The sequence below is a fragment of the Maniola hyperantus genome, chromosome 4 (assembly GCF_902806685.2).
Source record: "Maniola hyperantus chromosome 4, iAphHyp1.2, whole genome shotgun sequence".
NCBI lineage: Eukaryota > Metazoa > Arthropoda > Insecta > Lepidoptera > Nymphalidae > Maniola > Maniola hyperantus.
Genome location: NC_048539.1, coordinates 8079632 through 8093935, shown reverse-complemented (window position 1 = coordinate 8093935; position 14304 = coordinate 8079632). Strand labels below are relative to the sequence as shown.

At 37.2% G+C, this 14304-nt stretch overlaps 1 protein-coding gene across 1 annotated transcript in view; it reads left to right on the top strand.

The window, feature by feature from the left end:
• The first annotated feature begins 397 nt into the window (after window positions 1-397).
• The window catches only part of Prip (prip), a 55798-nt gene continuing 41891 nt past the window's right edge, over window positions 398-14304 (top strand). The window contains exon 1 of the mRNA XM_034985266.2: window positions 398-586. The gene's annotated coding sequence lies outside the window, so the exon portion shown is untranslated. The remainder of the gene's footprint in view (window positions 587-14304) is intronic.

Sequence of the window (14304 nt, the reverse complement as noted above, 5' to 3'; positions counted from 1 at the left end):
GTACGTGGCACGCCACGTGTTGGCATAAATCATCCCTTAGGGTGAAAAAGTGGGGAGGATCCTAGATTGCCTCCTAAACATCCGACCTAGAAAGCGCCTAGCATACTAATTCGGATCTTAGATCGGCTGGCAAGACCAGATATGCATCCAATTCTCATAGATTGTGGCAACCGCCCTGCCCTTGTGTAGGGTCCACTTTAGGCCCTCGCTTGGTCCAATCTAGCTAACCCCTAGGCTTCTAAGTCCTAAATCGGACCTGAATGGAGTAAAGGTAGCCACTTCAGATATGAATACTAATCACTATTCGACAATAGATGGCGCTTTTCGTTTATATACTTGATGCACTACATAGATGTCGCTACTATACTAGTAATAATATGTTTCCCGCCAAGAAATCGACATCGAGGGCGGCGTGTTTAAATTAAGCAATCAAACGACATCAAAATCGCGTAGGTACCAGCCGGGTGTGAGTGAATTAATTCGGACGAAAAACGAAATAATAAAACACGAACTTTACTACTTTTAGTGCAAAAAGTGATACATCCCTAAACAGTTTTAGAGTAACACCACAGAGATTAACTACCAGGTGAGTTAAAAAAAATACTAACTTTATTTACCTAATTTCATTAGGTAATTTTCGAATAAACAGAAATAATATATAATGGCTTATTGTGTTTTATGTCTGCATCCTTTGTTAGAATATAATTATAGTACCTACTTAGTTCTATATTCAAATTTTTCGATAATGTTTTTATTGAAAAATTTGAATAAAATTAAAGATACAAAAAAATACTTAAAACATTAAAAGAAAATTAATTAAATGAATAGTATATAAGTAATCTAAAATTCGATTAATCTAAAAAAACTTGTAGATTAACCAAATACCTAATTACTATAGGTACCTACGTGTAAAGTAAGAACTTGATAGGTTTTTTTTAACTTTCGTCTTTATTGCAATGCATTTATGCAAAAGAAAAAAAAATTTGTTTGATGATTGCTTAGATAGATGCATTCATTAAGGTCATAGAGATTTGCTAAAACAATTGATAATGATCGATAAGATAAGATAACAATTCCGTGATAATTCCTACAATATTGTGTTAGTACCACGATGTGTTGCGGCTTTCACAAACTAGCACATAAAGGGCTTTGCGGACTAATTGTTTTAACCATGTCTTATTAAATATCATTGAGTATTTAGACGTAGGTAGGTATATTGAGGTAAATGAATTATGAAAGATTGAGGTTGGGTTTCAGTTTTTATTTGTTCCTTACGTTACGTTGACACCTACTTCTAAATTATTTAAGTAGGTACCTTATACCTATTCGTATTAGTTACGTATTTGCAGTAAAAACGTGCGACTGTTACAAAAATAATTAAATTTTAAGTAGGTACATTTATTTATTTACTTAGTTACTTATGTTAAAGAATTTGTTTTGGAATTCGCAACAAATGATCTTATGTCATTCGTCACATCCACCTGTTTATCTATCTTGTGGACTAACAAGCCAGCGCGTGCCAAACCTTCGTTTTTTATTTTATAAAAGCTGAAAGTTTCTCTACGTATTGTCTCCAACACTGGGAGGAACGTTTGTTTGGATGTTTGTTTGGAAATTACACTTTACAATTTAAGATTTAAGATTTTTTTACACCTTTATTATACCTCCCTTTGTTATCTCCCAAAGCCACCATGATCCAAGGCCCAAGCAAACATCTAAACAAACGTTCTTCCCAGTGTTGGGGACAATACGCAGAAACTCAACTCGTTGAGCCTCAATAGCTCAACGGTTAAAGGTGCCGACTGAAATTCGAAAGGTCGCCGGTTCAAACCCCACCCGTTGCACTATTGTCGTACCTACTCCTAGCACAAGCTTCACGCTTAAGTGAAGAGGAAAGGGGAATGTTAGTCAAGGACAAAAAATCTAAACAAACGTTCCTCCGAGTGTTGGGGGCGCTACGCAGAGAAACTTTCAGCTTTTATAAAATAACGAAGGTCTGGTACGCGCTAGCTCTGTCTCTATTGGCTCCCTAAACAGGAAATCGTAATTTAAATATTTACATAGGTTATGGCAAAAACAAAAAACAATGAATACTGGCTCAGATGCAGCCAATCTATGCTGTATGATTTTAAATAACAAAGATCAGGATTTTTTTGTGTTTACTTATCTACCTAGTACCTATATTCGCTCAGGGAAGTCGTTCTTTTTGTTTTTTAGGGTTCCGTATCTCCAGTGAAAAAAGAACCATAAGATCATATCGTTATCTGTCTGTCGTGTCTGTCAAGGCCCATCAACTATTAAGGGAATCGCAAAAACTATAGGGAGGGTACCTACTTCCCGTTGACCTATAATCATGGAATTTGGTGGGTAGCAGTGTTTTATAGCACAAGCAAAGGGAAAAAATCTTGGGATTTGATTTTAAATGAGTAGGTACATATAAAATCATCTTATGATACGGAAGTCTGTAACGCTGTAGTGACAATGGTAAGTGTACCATCCGGCGTGATTGTGGTTAAACTTAAACGCACAAGGGAATAATATTTTCCACTATCTAAATAGGTAGGTATATATATAACATTGAGACGTGAAAATGACAAACGCATACACTTAAAGCAAATTAAATAATATGGTGCCATATATGGACTACGGTTTTTAGCGTTCCGTAGTCAACAAGGAACCCTATCTAATAGTTTCGCCATGTCCGTCCGTCCGTCGATCCATCTGCAGCTCGGAGGAAAGTGAGGACGAATTATTTTTTATTGTTTATATGTATATAGGTAAGTATATCTCTTGGCACAATATCGTGGTGTCGTTAGATCGGTCTTTCAAAATTATTGTGGGTATGTATACCTAAACCATTTTTCGATACAGGGATCCGGTGAGAAGTAATTTTTTACGGACTACACCTATTATCGAGACATGGTCGCTAACTATGGGCCTCATAAGAGTCACTCAGCGGGCGATGGAGAGAGCTATGCTTGGAGTTTCTTTACGTGATCAAATCAGAAATGAGGAGAACTAGAGTAACCGACATAGCTCAACGGGTTGCGAAGCTGAAGTGGCAATGGGCAGGGCACATAGTTCGTACAACCGATAGATGTTGGGGTCCCAAGGTGCTAGAATGGCGACCTCGCACCGGAAGACGCAGTGTTGGAAGACCCCCCACTAGGTGGACGGACGACATCAGACGAGTCGCAGGGAGCCTCTGGATCCAGGCGGCGCAAGACCGTGGCGTGTGGAAGTCCCTACAAGAGACCTATGTCCAGCAGTGGACATAGGTCTCTTGTATTGGTTGTATTGGTTGATGAGGATGATGATGATGATGATCATGATGATGATGATGATGACACCTATTATTATAACGAAGTTAAAAGAAATTCCTACTTTTAGGTATCCCAGCTAAGTAGGCTGTACAAGTTAACAAGAAGGTAACTAATAAGTAGTTGACCAACTTATAAAATGTACTTACTTGGAGTTTGAAAATTAAACATTGAAAATTACTACCCATATTATAAATGGGTGCGTTTGTTTATTGGTTTGTTGGTTTGCCCTTCAATCACATCGCAACGAAGAAAAGATCAACGTGATTTTTCGTATGGGTATAGTTAAAGACCTGGAGAGTGACATATATGTATCTCGGAAAATTAAAGAGTTCCCACGGGATTTTTAAAAACCTAAATCGACGCGGACGAAGTTGCGGGCATCAGCTATTTACTTTTACGAGTGTTACCTACCTAGTTAGTAGTTGTGTGAAACAGCTATTCTAAGTCCACATAATATTGTGACTACGGAACCCTACATATCGCGTGGCCCAACACACACTTGACCGGTTTTTTGAATGGTAGGTAATTCACACAAGAGTGTTAAACATACGAGTAGGTAAATGTCTCAAATAACTCGCTATTAACAGCATTACCGGAAATAATTTCATGCTTTTTGAAGTTTCAATTGGGTTTCATAAAAACTTGGATGGGTATATCTACAAATAACCTACTCTGAATTATTAACTTAAATTACTAATTTTTTTTAAAAAGTAACTGTATAAAAAACTTTATAAATGAGATGATGAAACTACAACATTTTTTTCTTAAAATAAAAGATATAGTTTACCTATTTATTATTTTACAGTTTTGCGTGCGTGCGTGTGAGCTCCTCACACTATACTATAATATAATAGTGGTACTGTAGGTACCACTATTATATTATATTCTGTGGTGGTACTTATTCTGGTACTTAATCTACCTTACCTTACTACGCGACAGTTCGAGATGGCCAATCAGGGAGGGAACGCCCCTACAATTACACCCGCACAGCCCGCGCGTTAACTCGGTGCGGGCGGGCGCGGGTGACGTGCGGAGCGTCGCGTCCCTCCGCCTCATTCCCTGATTGCCAACTCAATCTGTTGCGGACTATATTTATTTTGCTAAAATTGCATTGCTTGTTTGCTTGCAAGTTGCGTAAATATTTATTTATATATAAGTACCTACCTACTTCGATAAAGTAGACAATATAACTAAATATCCATTGATAAGTGAAGTAGAATTGCCACACCTCTTTTAAATACGTTGATTTTATTTATCGCATCCCGTCTTATAGCTCTACACACTGCATCTGATCATCTGAGAATTCTCGGATTCGTATATCGGATGCAATGCGAGAGCCTACTCGTAGATATCGTAGCTAGGCCTGAACATAGTGGTCTCAAATTGCAATCGGGATCCATTTTGGCTTTCTTATATATGTCTTATATTAAATGTATGGTCCTGAAAAAAGCATATTACACTAGCGAAGATTAAATTACTTATAAAAGAGCGTGGATTTACTCGCACCTTGCTCCAGCAATGCGCGGGACTGAAATTATTATTTTATTTATGGCATGATAATATTGTAAATCAAATCTTTGAAAAAAGCAACCGTCGAGTTTCTTACTGGCTCATCTTGGTAAGAAAAGCATTCCGAACCAGTGGTAGATGCATTTGACGATAAAAAGTATCTAGGTACTTATAAAGTTTATTTAAATAAAAATCTTTCTTTTCCTATAACCCATGCGCGTTAGCGCGTGTAGAAAATGTATGGAGTTTCAGGGGTTTCAAACGCCTAACTAGGGTTTACTTATTCGCGTGGACAAGCTATCATGGATTTGCTTGATACTTTGATCATTTTAGATACTCTACATACCTACTTATTCATATTATACAGACTCCTACGAATATACCTAGATAGGTAGAGGTACTTGTTATTCGTAGGCAATGAGTGAATGATTTATTTGATTGCTATAAGAACAGCGTTTTACCTTTCAACGTTTACAACACCTTTTCCTGTGAACGGAAACTTTTTGTAACAAAGCTGTTAAACCTAAGTGTTGACGTGATGTCTCACAGATCCAGATCGTTGAATGAGCACGTGAATCAAATTCTGCTCATGGGAGGTAACAACACTAACAACAAGCTACTTTCCTAATCGTTTGGTAACAAAAACAAAAGCTATTGAACCACAGAGTCGCAAGTTGTCTCTGGGCGCGGCTACATACAAGATACTTAAGTATTATTAGTGGAAAAGAGGTTGATAAATTTGGAATCCACGGACTCTCTTGCCAAAGGAGCTCCGGTAGGCTGTTTAGGCATGGCTCTCTTAACGATACAATTAAAAGAGTTCTTGCCACCATAAATATTCCTGCGCTCATTGAGCCGGCAGGGATTAGTCGGGATGATGGCAAGAGACCTGATGGATTGACGCTGGTTCCCTGGGAACGGGGACGGGCGCTAATGTGGGACGCAACTTGCGTTGACACATTGGCCCCGTGTCATATCAGGAAGACAGCATCAAGACCGGGAGCCGCAGCAGAAACAGCTGAAAACGGCAAGCGGCGCAAGTATGCCTCTCTTATAGAGAGTTACATTTTTGTGCCGTTTGCCGTGGAGACCCTGGGGCCATGGAGTCTTAGTGCTAAAAATTTTTTACGAGACATTTCACCGCGATTAATAGCCTCAACTGGTGACAGAAGGGCTGGCTCATTTTTTGCGCAGCGGATCAGCCTAGCTGTCCAGCGCGGAAATGCAGCCAGTATTCTTGGCACCATTCCACGCGGTCATGATTTATATAGTAATTAGATAAGGCTAGCTTTAAGTTTTATTGTATTAAAAAAAAAAAAGTATTATTATATTATATTTTGTGATACTATGCAGAAATCGTACTGTGATACCATACATACCATACCATACAAATAAAGGTAACAGACATACTTAATTCAACGTTGATTTCCTCGGCCTCTTTGCTCCTAAGGACTAAGGTGCCTGTAGTGCCCGACTATGGCACCATGACAAGTGTGACGGAAACACAATGGGGCGCGACTCATGATCATGAATACTTATCTGAATGTCAGTGCTGCCGGAACGAATCGCCTCACGCGCACGTCGTCGGCTCCCTCACTGATTCTTTGTATAATATTATTATGTAGATAAAATTATGGCACAGATTAGACATGTTGTGTAACAAACTTAACTACGGTTTAAGATAATTATTTCCACTCGAAAAATTCGGCTTACTTATAATTAAGTAATTGCCTAATTAAGTCACTCGTAGTCGTTAGCAAGCAAATGCTACTTCTGAAATAAAATTTTGCGTGCTATCATAGTTTTTTAGATAATTTCCAAAAAAAATCTTTTTCTTAATTAAGTAGTAGGTACCTACAAGTTAGCCTACTTTTTGTGACGGAATATCGAGTAGTTCCCACGGGATCCTAAAAAACCTAAATCCACGTGAACGAAGTCATCTATTTATTACAGACATAGCAGCTTTTTATCCCGCAAAATCAAAGATTCCCACGGGATTAAAATAAACTAAGTACCTCGATATCCACGCGGAGGAAGTCGTGGGTATCATTTAGTAGAGGAACATGCCAATGCCAATAGTCTGGCAACTCTGGCTGACATTGCTCATTATAGGACAAAATTGACATAATGACTCCAAATTGGAGAGGAACTCCAGTAAAACGCGAGGGCTCAAAAAGCTGGCTGCATGCAATGCAACAAACGGTGGTTAAATTATTTATTAATAGAGCGCATTAAAAATTCCGCATGCCACGAAACAACGTATTTTAATGAATCACTAGACCTTTATAATTTTTAGGGTTCCGTATCTCAAAAGGAAAAACGGAACCCTTATAGGATCACTTTGTTGTCTGTCTGTCTGTCTGTCGGTCTGTCAAGAAACCTACAGGGTACTTCCCGTTGACCTAGGTCCTAGAATCATGAAATTTGGCAGGTAGGTAGGTCTTATAGCAGACACTGCAGACATTCGGGGAAAAATCTGAAAACCGTGAATTTAGGGTTACATCACACAAAAAAAAATTAAATTGTGGTCATGAACTAATAATTAGTATATTCAATTTTCTAAGTAAGATAACTATGGGGTTCCAGTGGGGTATCATATGGAAGGGATTTACCTGTGCATTCTAAAACTGATTTTTTATTATTTTTATGCATCAGTTTTTGAATTATAGGTCAAAATGTCAAAAAAAATACGACTGTGGTACAGAAGCTTAGTTGCGCGAGCCTGACTCGCACTTGGCCGGTTTTTTTTGCCAGCAGCGGCTTCATATGCATAAAAAATGTAAATTAGGATCTAATTTTAAATTTATACAAAGCTATTTTATTTACATACGAGTAAGTACCTGCTGATTACTTAATCCCTTTGGACTGCAATGTGTGACAGTTTCTTACTATATTATGATAGGTTACTGGACATAAGTAAACGTAAAATATTTGTATTTCTTTATGGACAATGCAAACATATTAAATATTAATGTATACATAGGTACATAATATTACATTTATTATAACGTGTAAAAAACATATCATTCAACGTAAAATCACAGTAAAATGCCTTGAAAATGTGTTGTTTTACACATTGAATTTCCACTGAAGTGGAGCGGAGAAGAAATGTACTTAGAATGTAGGAACTAGGAACCTATATTTTTGATCAAATCTGTGACCTTTAGATAGATGAATGAAGTATAATGAAGTTTGTAGGTTATTAAAAAAATTTAATATAAGTACTTAGTGAAATCACTACCCATATTATTTAAAAAATGCGAAACTGTTTTTGTTTGTTGGTTTATTGGGGTTCGTTGGTTCGAAGCAACGGATCGACGTGTTTTTTTGCATGGGTATAGTTTAAGACCTGGGTAGTATAGTTTAAGACATAGGCTACTTTTTATCCCGGAAAATCAAAGAGTTCCCACGGGATTTTAAAAACCTAAATCCACGCGTACGAAGTCGCGGGCATCAAATATAGTATTAATCAAATATCAAAATAGCGAGATTATATCCTAATCATAATCCTAATCCTAATATCCTAATAATATTATAAATGTGAAAGTGTGGATGTTTGGATGTTTGTTACTCAATCACGCAAAAATGGCTGAACGGATTTGGATGAAATTCGGAATGAAAATAGATTATACCCTGGATTAACACATAGGCTACTTTTTATCCTATTACTTAAAATCAAAGAGTTCCCGCGGGATTTTGAAAAATGTAAATCCACGCAGACGAAGTCGCGGACATCAGCTGGTATTATATAAAAGGAAAAGCTGACTGACTGGCTTACTGATCTATCAACGCACAGCTCAAACTACTGAACGGATCGTGCAGAACATGTGCTAAAAGGTAAGCAGATAGTTATTATGACGAACCCATCTGCTAAGAAAGGATTTTTAAAAATTGAATCCCTAAAAGAATCCTTTTAGGGATTCAATACTACAATACGGTACTCTACGGCCTGGTACTACCGGATCAAAAGGCTCCAAATGTCAAAGTCAAAGTCGAATAATTTATTCAAAATATACTTACTTAGTTAATAAATTTCACTTTTTGATTGTCGGTTGTTGAATTTGTAAGATGATAATAAGTACCTATTATTGTAGTGATAATTGATTAGCTGAACCAAAGATAATATATTAAACAAGTACAGATCGCTAACTCTCTATTTAAAATTGTAACTAGTTCAAGACTATTACTAGATGGCGTCACTTGGTTCGTATGAAATATATTTTTTATGGATTTGACGAAATATCATATTTTACTTGTCTGGTTCATCAAATTTATTTATATTTAGTAACAAAATACAAAATTTTCACAACATCACCATCGGAAAAAGTTAATTCTTAATTTTAATTATTGACTCATTGAACTTGACGATATCCATAGCATTTTGCTTTGGATAGCTGAAGTAGTATTACAAAATTCCAGTAGATGGCGTAACAAAATGACTTGTTACTTGAAAATAAAATTATTATTTTGCCTTTGGATTGGTGACGGTTGAATTTGACGGTGTGTTACAATTTTCTGAGTGCTTTTATTTCTTTTCCCTATTTCGTTTGTGAATTGTTTCTGCTATATGGACTCCGAGATTCTGCTAACCCGATTACTTGTGCTTGCTCCTGGATTTTTGATGATGCCAAACTGCTGACCTACGCTTGATAGCGGACCCTTTGATGATTGCCTGTGATTTTGGATTTCGTTTATTATTTGAGTAAAATTTGAGTTGGCTCTAAATAAAATTGAGTTTCATCAGCTGTTCGATAGATGCCACTAAATAAATTCGATAACTCACATTTTAGCTTGCACAATAATGCCATCACACTATAAGGAGTTGACCTACAAGGTACCGGCGACTTAAAGGAGTTTTACGCAAGCTTTAAATGAATGTATGACGTTAGCGATCTTACTTGTATATATTATCTTTGGCTGAACTTAAAACTAAAGCTATGAGGGATCCAACGCTGCACTAGTTCCGAGAATAGCTCACAACAAACCAGTCTGGTATTCTTGTATCTATGTAGGGAGACAAACCCGGGATCTTTAGGAGTTTAGTAGATCTGCTTGCAATGTTAAAAAGAGGTCTACAAACAAATACAACCTATGACCTTTTCGTACCTACCACAAAGAAAAAAAGTAATGGCGTTAGATGCATAAATTACTTATAATAAATTAAGGCATTAGTCTACGGCAGAGCGCCGCCTTGAGCCGTGATAGGGAAATGCGGGTCGGATTTCCGCTGATATATTACCACAACTAAATAATGGTAGAAACACATTTTTAACATACCAATTACCAAGTCACCCCAACGCCACGTAACGAGTGATGAGACAAATCATATCTTAGGTATTTATTTGTTTATTTACTAGATGATGCCAACTTCTTCATCCGTGTGCATTTAGGTTTAAAAAAAAAAAATTGCACTAAGTAACACTCCATGGCCCCAGGGTCTGCACGGCAAACGGAACAAAAATGTAACTCTCGAAGAGAAGTACCTAGCCGGTTTCAGCCTTTGCTGCTGCGACTCCCGGTCTTCATGATATGGCACGGGGCCAATGTGTCAACGCACGGTATTGGCTTTTGTAAAATGTCCACGATACACTTGAGCTATGGTCAAGTCGCGTCAGGTAGCGTAGGCATTACAAATGTGTTCCTATTACCCATTACGCGGTTTCAACCTACCCCTGGCCACCTTGAACCTTTCTGAATGCGCTACAAAATGGCGAAGGAAAAGAAATGCGTTGTATTTTTACCTACTAAATGAAATTCCAAGAGCCACCTTGATAGTAACTACAGGAATTACGGCATACAATTGGTATTGTATAACATTTAATTTTCAAATCATCTAATTTCATTAAAGCCGTACAATTTAGGGTTTTCTTTGTATATCTACCCTCCATTTATAAACCACATGACGATAAATGTAAACTTAAACTAATTAAGTAACTTAAATTTATTAGATACTTACCCATAACACCCTACCATCACCCTACATGGAAAAAGAAGAGCATTCTCAATAGTTTTATACCGCCAATTTGATCTGAACACGTTTAGGTTTTTATCATTAACATGCGATAAAAACCTGAACTCCCCAATAAAATCCCACCATTAGCTATGTGATTAATGAAAGGGGTCACGACCCACAGCAATGACCATTACGAAGTAAAGGGAGACCTAGAACATAGTGATCAAACAAAAGCTAAAGTAGGTAGGTTCTAAAGCTTTAGAACCTACCTACCTATCCTTACAATATTATTGATTCCGATATTTAGGAATAGTAGGGGAAGCTGTGATAGCCGCTAGGTTAGGACGTTCGCTTTCTAATCGGAGGTCGGGGGTTCGATCCCAGGCACGCACCTCTAACTTTTCGGAGTTATGTGCGTTTTGATTGATTGAATATCACTTACTTTAACGGTGAAGGAAAACATCGTGAGGAAACCTGGAAGCCGAGTTCTCCAAAATGTTCTCAAAGGTGTGTGAAGTCTACCAATCCGCACATGGCAAGCGTGGTAGACAATGGCCAAAACCCTTCTCACTCTGAGAGGAGACCCTTGCGCTATAGTGAGCCGGCGATGGGTTTGATCATGATGATGATGATGATGATGAGGGGAAGTTAGGAATCCAGAAATAGGTACGGGACCTTCATACTATCTTTGGTCGAAATCACGGCTAAGAAGCTTTCTAAAGCCTTTGCCGTTCTGTGCCCAAAGAATGAGGACTGACCTAATTTTTCTTATTCTTGTAGTAAGCACAAAATATCTTCCTATTCTGCCTATGAACGTTGCATTGAAAATGCGGAAGTTCAAAAAACAATCTTATTCGTCAGAAGTCAATTTCCTGCTTTAGATGATAAATGGTGCCAATTTGCTATAATAATGACTAAGAAATACTTAAATAAGAACGCATAAGCAAATTGCCTTAGTTGCGTGGCAGTTCACGGAAAACAGTACCTACCTATGGTGTATTATTATAAAATTATCCTATGCAGATAGAATCATCTCGGTATCACATCATAACAATAATATGTTATTCCTATCATCATCATCATCATCATCATGATCAACCCATTACCGGCCCACCAGTACCACATGGGTCTCCTCTCAGTCGAGTGAGAAGGGTTTAGGCCACAGTCTGCCACTAGCGCTAGTCTATAAATTAAAAATATATTATATATGTGTAGGTATATTATACTTGCTTGCAAATTTCATAAACTTTTACCAGTGGACCCTACACTAGTTTTAGTATTTTGTTATAGATACGTGCATCTATTGATGGAATAAGACGTTTAGCAAATATAGTTTTTGTAACGGGTATGTTTGCTTTGTACACTCTTCTTTTAATGATTTCACTTCGATTTGGCGCATTAAGCATTTCGGAGTGTTTCTTTAACGTTATTTTCAAGAAGAAAAGTTGGCGAACATTTAACACTTTGGCTTCCTTGTAAAGGATGTTTGTTGGATATCTATATGGCTTCCTTAACATAACCTTTAGGACGGATCGCTGGGCTCTCTCTAATTCAAGCATATATGTTTTAGCAGCTCCACCCCATGAAGATATGCACCTATATTGCAAATCCATACTATATTATAAATGCGAAAGTGTGTGTCTGTCTGTCTGTCTGTCTGCTAATTTTTCACGGCCCAACAGTTTAACCAATTTTGATGAAATTAGGTACAGAAGTAGCTTAGGTACATCCCGGGAATGGACATAGGCAAATTTTTATCCCGAAAAGTCAGAGATCCCACGGGATTTTAAAGGCCCATCAGTTTAACCGACTTATGTGAAATTTGGTACAGAGGTAGCTTGCGTACCGGAAATTGACATAGGCAACTTTTATCCCGGAAAAATCAAAGAGATCCTACGGGATTTTTAAAAAACCTAAATCCACGCGGCCGAAGTCGCGGGCATTATCTAGTGATATATAAAAATGATCATGTATCTTTTTATCAAACTTACTGTCGTAAAAAATACCGCAGTCGAATATTTTGAACAAATGTAGGGTTCAGTACAACACCCTCTTCTACTAAGCTCATTGGTTTAGTATAATATGTACCTATGACTGCCATCCATTAAAGTACCTTAATTTTATATGTACAAATTATACACTAATAAATACAAGTATGCTGACTAGGTAAACCGATCATAGGTATTAAGTACCTTTACATAAAAAGTAGGTGAAGTATGAACCTGTCAAGCGTTATGCGTCACGTCACGTGGTCTTCAGAAAAGCTCGTTGAAATCTAATACTTAACCACAATTCAGTGATCAATATCAGGGGTTTGTGACATATCAGCCACGGAAGTTGCAATATTCTAGAAACTCATTTTATTTTAAGAAATAAAAAATATTCTTCCACCTTGGCTTTTACATACTTGAGGAAAAATGTTTGTGCTTTCAAAGAAATATGCATACCTGCCTAATTATGTAAATGTATGTTTTTTCTACGATTACGATGCGGATATTTAGGTACTTAGCATTCTATAAACTGTTAGGAAAATGTTATACTTTTTTTTAAAGAATATTAGCGAAGTTCATCATGCTGACTAATATTCCCCTTTCCCCTCCAATTAAGCATAAAGCTTGTGCTAGGAGTAGGTACGAAAATAGTGCAACGGGTGGGGTTTGAACCTGCGACCTCTCGATTTTCAGTCCGCTTCTTAACCGTTGAGCTATCGAGGCTTCTATAGTGATTATTTTCAATGTACCTATTAAAACGGTTTTTTTTTTAATTTCTGTATCTGTATACAGAAATTTTTAAAAAAACTTTATGTAGAACAGCTATCTTTGTATCCGACAAAGCTCTACCTTTAGTCGTTCTTAGTGCACTGAATCATTCGGTCCAGAAATCAGCCGTTATTAGGAGACTGAAATGAAAACGTTAAAACAGTATTTTTTTATTCCGATATCGGAAAAAATGTAAGTAAGGTCACTTTACTTAAAAATTAAAATATATGGGTGTGTTTAACTTGTATAAGTTAGCCCTTGACTGTGATCTCACCTGGTGGGTGGTAAGTGATGATGCAGTCTAAAGTGCCCTAATTTGGAAGCAAGGTGGCAGGTTCCATTAAACCCACAGCCCTGATCGGTTTCTACGAGGCATCGTACCGAAACGCTTTTCACCAGATCAAACCATCAAACTTATTACAAATTACAAATTGCTTCTGTCGGGAATCGAAACTGGGACCTCCCACTTATAAGTTCACAGCACTCACCACTGCGCCACCGAGGTACATACAGTTTACGAATTCACTGAACTTTTCGTTGACACATCGCATCGAATGAGTCAAACGTATCAATTTAACTATCTTCAAATGATCTTCAATAAAGAAATTAATAATCTTATTTTTCGTTGAATTTAAATTGAAATTTGGCAATGAACGCCACACATCGAATGAGTCAAGTAGGTATCTATTTAATTAATCCTTCAATAAAGAAGTTAATAATCTTCTAAACTAAAAATAAAAAAGAATCTGACACTTTATTA